Source organism: Arvicanthis niloticus, chromosome 19, assembly GCF_011762505.2.
Source record: "Arvicanthis niloticus isolate mArvNil1 chromosome 19, mArvNil1.pat.X, whole genome shotgun sequence".
In the NCBI taxonomy this organism is placed as follows: Eukaryota; Metazoa; Chordata; class Mammalia; order Rodentia; family Muridae; genus Arvicanthis; species Arvicanthis niloticus.
In genome coordinates, this window is record NC_047676.1 from 51,076,760 (window position 1) to 51,082,759 (window position 6,000).

Here is a 6,000-nt window from a genome sequence, read left to right on the forward strand (position 1 = left end):
TATATACATTATTGTCCAACAGTTTCACAGTTTGCTATATCATTGAGTTTGACTCAATACCTTGCTTTCCACTGCACTGCATTGTGTTCAGGTACTGGTTGCTTTCCCATAATTCTTCACTGTTTCCAGGGCCTCCCTATCACAAGGGAACATGACCCCTACTGATTAACATCTTACTTGACTGTCTGCCACATGCCATGCCTACTCCATTTAACTTTGAACCTATACACTTCCACTATGGGTCTCTGGGAACTGGGATTTGCATGGACTCTGCACAAATTCAAGCCCACCGGAAGCCCACAGTCATATAATCTTGGGAAATAGGAATTTAGCAACATCCTACTTGTCCTTGTACAATGTACCTTTAGTGCCTGCCTGGCTCCGGCCTTTTCTCTCTTTCTCCTCTTGACTTGGAAGTGTGTTTCCTGTTTATATGAACTGGGGTGATGTAGAGGCCTGCGCAAGCAATAAATCTTACAGCATAAAGGCAGATCAAGATAGGAAAACATTCTCTCCCCCACTGTAACTGATAAGACACCCCTGGAGCCAGGGGTGTGCTTTTTATATATTCAAACTTTTCCAGCGTGGGTTGTGCACAAAGGACCCAGAGCTGCTGAGCATTTCTCCCTATTCCAGTTTCTAGCAGTAGAAACTCTGGAAAGCAAACTGGAGACTCTGAGACCAGACACAGAAGTGTAGGGATCTGATGCATGTGATAATAACAAACAGAGGAAGAAAGACCTTTGCTTTCTCACAACTCTCCTTGAACCTTTTATTTGTGTTCTTTATGATAAAATAGGAGAAAGAGAACCCAATCCATTTGACTACAAAATGAACTACAGTCAGAAAAATAAATTCTCTCCATCTTGTGGGTTATTTGTTTAATTTACTAGAGGATTTATTTCATTATTGTCATTGAGCTTTCCAAGCAATAGTCTCCCTTTATAGACTGATGCTGAGAGGAGTTCTTCCTTAAGCCTGAAGACTCCAGTCTTTCCCAAGTCATTCTTAACATGCATCTTCATCTCAAGTCTGCTCCTATTCCCACCACTAAACACACTTCCATGCTATTGATGTAGGGTTTGCTCATGGTTCCTTCTAACAACAGGCTAAGCAAAAGCTGGAGTCCTGACAGATGCCTACACAGGCAGTGGGCATACAAAACTCAAATCTTATTTTGTCCAGTCATTTCAGAAGGAAAGTGAGCTAAGCAGATGCAGGATCCAGGAACTCTTCCAGCACGGATGGCTAATGTACCCAGGTGCAATGAAGGCTGTGCAAAGTCCAATTTTTGGAGGAGAAATCCACCAACTTCCAAGAAGAGTTTGGTGGGTCTTAGTAAGCACAGGAGGAAAGGAATGAAGAACATGTCAAGACGAGATGAAAACTGTATATGGAAAAGCAAAGACCCTCCAACTCCCACTGCAAAGACCCAGTGGCCCAGGACTAAGCCATAAATCTCATAATAGCTTTTCAGAGTTTGAGAGGGTTCTGTTTAGAAGTCAGCCCAAACACCTGCTTCAGTTTCACTGTGTGGGTGTTTATCTCTGTGGCGTTCAGCTTGAGTTTTAAAGGGTGATGAATGACTAGTGAAGACGACCATGATCTGTACTGAGTTTTTTCAAATTAAATATTTCAACCCAGTCAGAATTGCTACTATCAAGAAATCTGATGAGAGTTGGAGAGGATGAGGATGAGGGAAGCTTATTCACTGTTAGTGGGAATGCAAATTAATACGTTCATTACTGAAGTCAGTTTAAAGATTCCTAAAAATTAAAAATGGAACCAGTATATGTCTCAGTTGTTCTACTTCTGGACATATGGCCAGAGAATTCTCTGTCCTTTCATAGAGATATTTACACATCTATGTTAATAGCACATCTGTTATAATAGCAAGGGAATGCAAACAACTTAAGTGTCCTTCATCATCTGAGTGGGTATGAAAATGTGATGCACATACAAAATGGAATATCATCCAGCCTTAAAGATGCAGTCACGAGAATACACAGGATAATACTGAGTGAGGTGACTCAAAACTCAGAAAGTAAAACAAAACAAACACATTCAGCATCATATGTGAATCTTCACCTCTGATATATAGGTATATATATGCATATATATGTATATATACATAATTAATACATATAAACAAGTATAAGCATGGGTAAGTCAACATTTAGACAGGAGGCAAAGCAAGGAGAGTGGATTATACTCTTGTACCAAGTCAACGTTCTACAGCAGAGGCATTTGCTGTTGGCTTATGTAAAGGGAAGTCAATTATCAAGCAAAGTAAAAACTTTCACTAGATGTTTATTTTCAAGTGGCTGTGGACTCACAAGTTGTAAAAAAAAAAAAAATGTTGCGAGGGGGCCTGTACTCTCCAACTAGCTAGCCACTTAATCCCCATTCTCCATGGTAACATGTCTTATGTAACTAGAATTTATTATCAAACCCAGAAAACCATGTTTGCATAATCTTATTAATCAGTTTTTGTGAGTATTCTATTTGTATACATTTAGTTCTAAGAGAATTGACTCCATATACAGATGCATGTAATCATCAATATAAACAGAATGGACAACTCTTCCCTTAGCACAAAGGAATCTTTCCTCCTGCCCATTTGCAGTCACCTCCCATTAGCTTTTCCTGTAAGGGAGAGCACCATGTAGACCCTTTTCTTTACTGCTTTTCATGGGATGCCAAGTGATTTTTTCTAAATAAAATGATAGCAATTTTAAACACCTTGACCTAATATAATAAAAAGATAAATTGTTCAACTAGAGTTCATGACATAGGAAATGTATAGTAAGATGATATGCAGTTCAAATAACCAATACCTTTCAGAGAAGCAGAGACACATTGCCAGGTTGTAACATTGTGCTGCTGACAGGAAGGGAGACAGGATTGTGATAGGGTAGTAAGATGCTGGACCAAATAAATATAGAGAACACTTCTCTTTTGGTCCTGTGGGTAAAGAATTGAAAAGTGCAATATTAAGTGAGGTGACCCAAAATTCAGGAAGAAAAACAAAACAAACACATTCAGCATCATAAATATACACACACATACATAATTAATACATAAATTATTATGTATGTATTTTTGACCAAACCATGCAGCCGTCTTCCTGTGTGTAGAGTTAAAATTGGTGTTCTGACATCCTATATTCCTAACTATCCATCTTTTACAGAATTAGGGGGTGTCTTAATGTCATAGTGGTGCATGTTTCTTGCAGGGCAGAGGAAAGACATTTGTGTAAAGTTCTTTACATAGAGGTTAAGAACTAAGTGGTATTTACACAGGGGATTCCATGTGTACATGCTCTGGTACAGTCAGGTAACGCAACCATGACAAGAGAGATTAAGATACGGCAAAGAAATTTATATTCTAGATGTTCTCATGGCCCAACCTGGTGTAACAGAAAATTCCACTTATATACCAGAGAACTGGAGAACCTCTCTGAGAAAATGCCAAGGTGTACAAAAATTGGAATTACTTTCAGAAAAGTGATGACTTCCCCTCAGGAGAAATTTCTGTAACCTGATACAGATCTGCTTCCTGCTTCCTATTGCTATGAAGGGCTCAAGTGTCCTCTAATGATGAAATTAAAAGGCTAAACCAAGACAAAAATGGCCAAAGGGCAGACAAAGCCTGAACAAAAGGAAGGAAAGACACATTGAATCCTTTCTGACCTCTGAAGTCCTTTCTGTTATAGCAGTAGACTTGGCAGAGGGCTGCCCATTGTGGGAAGGTGGCGGCCCCGGATTAGCAAACCCTCAAATTGTGAGCAAGGATCCTTATGCAAGGATTTCTCCCAATAGGCTTGGAAACAAAAGAACACTGGGATCTGCATGTGGGACTTGGTAAGAATGGAGAGTTATGGTAGAAACAAGGACTATGTATGGTTCTAGTTCAGGTTGAAATACAAGGCAGAGGTTTCTGAGCAAGCTTGCTTTCCCCCTCTGACCTGTCTCAATAGGTCTTTCTAGGTGAAAAAGTGTAGCACATAAGACCCAATCTTAGTTTTCTAATCTTCATTTTGAGCTGTTCTGATTATTTCTAAGATGATACAGGCATGCTTCTTAGATGCAGAAGAAGAATAGGATCCTGTTTTAGAATCTATTCTGTTAGTCTCATTCTTTCATTGGGGAATTGAGACCACTGACGTTAAGAGTTATAAATAAGCCATGTTTGCTGATTCCTGTTACTTTGTTGTGACTATGTGCCCCCACATCAGCCCTCCTGCTTCCTTTGCTTTGCCGGCTTGATATTATTCATTCCTTGTATTTTCTTGGGTGCGATTAACTGCTTCTGTTAAAGTTTTCCTTGTAGAGCTTTCTGTTAGGACTGAATTTGGAGATACATACTGCTTAAATTTGGTTGTATCATGAAATGTCTTTATCTCTTGTGTTTGAAAAAATTTGCAGGGTATAAAAGTCTGGGCTGATATCTGTGGTCTCTTGAAGTTTGTAGACCATCTATACAGGCCCTTCTAGCTTTTAGAGTCTCCATTGAAAAGTCAGGTGTAATTCTTTATATGTAGCTCGTTTTTTTTCCCCATTGCAGCTTTTATATTATTTCTTTGTTCTGCATGCTTAGTGTTTTCACTATTATGTGACAAGGGAATTTTATTTTTTCATCTAGTTTATTTGCTGTTCTAGATGCATTTGTAACTTGATAAGCACCTCTTTCTTTATGTTGGAGAAAAAAAATTTTTTTCTTTGATTTTGTTGGAAATTTTCTGTTTTCTCTCCTTCCTCTATTATTTTGTTACCCATAAATTAGTCCCCCCTCCCCCTGGATGTTTTTGTGCCTGGAATTGTTCAGAGTTAACATTTTATTTAACAGAGTTAACAGAGGTACACATTTATTTTATCTTATCTTAGAAGAGTGGCTGATGTTCTCTCTTTCATCTTTTGTATTCTGTTGGTGAGAATTGCTTCTGAGTTTCCTGTTCGAGTTCCTAAACTTCTATTTCTAGATCTCCCTCAGTTTGGGTTTTCTCGATTGATTCTATTTCTACTTTCAGGTCTTGAATTGTTTTATTCATTTCCTTTCACTGTGTCTTCACAGGTTTCTTTAAAGAATTTATTTATTTATTTATTTATTTATTTATTTATTTATTTATTTTTAAGGACCTTTATCATATTCATAAAGGCTATTTTACAGTCTTTGCCCTGTGCTTCAGCTGTGTTGCAGTTCTCAGGGAGTACTATTGTAGAGTTGCCAGGCATTATGGAGACATATTGTCCTGGCTGTTGTTGATTGTGTTTTTATGTTGGTGTCTAGATATCTGGGTTTGGGAAGATTATAATTTTAAGTGCTGATTTCTGGTGTTGTCTTTGTTGGATGGGTGTTTTGTTCCTTGGTTTCTGTTGCTCTCTCTGGTTCTTTTTTTTTTTTTTATTGGACATTTTATTTACATTTCAGATGCCATCCCCTTTCCCCATTCCCCGTCCAGAAAACCCCTATCCCATGCCCCCTTTACCTTTTTGCTTTTATACAGTTTTTTAAAATGTTAATCAAAGGCTTTATAAGTTTGGTAGTGCTCAATCAGAAGTGTAACCCATTACCCAACCTAGATATATCTTTGACTGGCGGAGACACGTGAACATCTGCCTCCAAATCCCCCCCACCTCTTTCTCTCTCTTTCTCTCTCTTATCACCTAGCTTCTCCTCTCCTTCTTCTCGTTCTCCTCCTCTCCTTACTCCTTCTCTTCCTCTCAGTACTCCTCCCACCTTAGTTCCTCCTACATATCACCCTTACTTTTAAAATAAAACTTTTCTTTCAAAATACAATTAGAGCATAATTATGCTAATTTGTACCAGTGAGGTACAAGATAGTCCTAATACCCAGTCCATCATTTTGTTGACTAACCAGAATCTCTGTCATCTCTCCTAACTAAAACACTTAGTTCTGAACCTGGCTTTTTTCTTGGCTTTAGAATGAATGTCAGCTGAAAACCATCCACTCAAATATTTTCTCTCAAAGTAAATAGC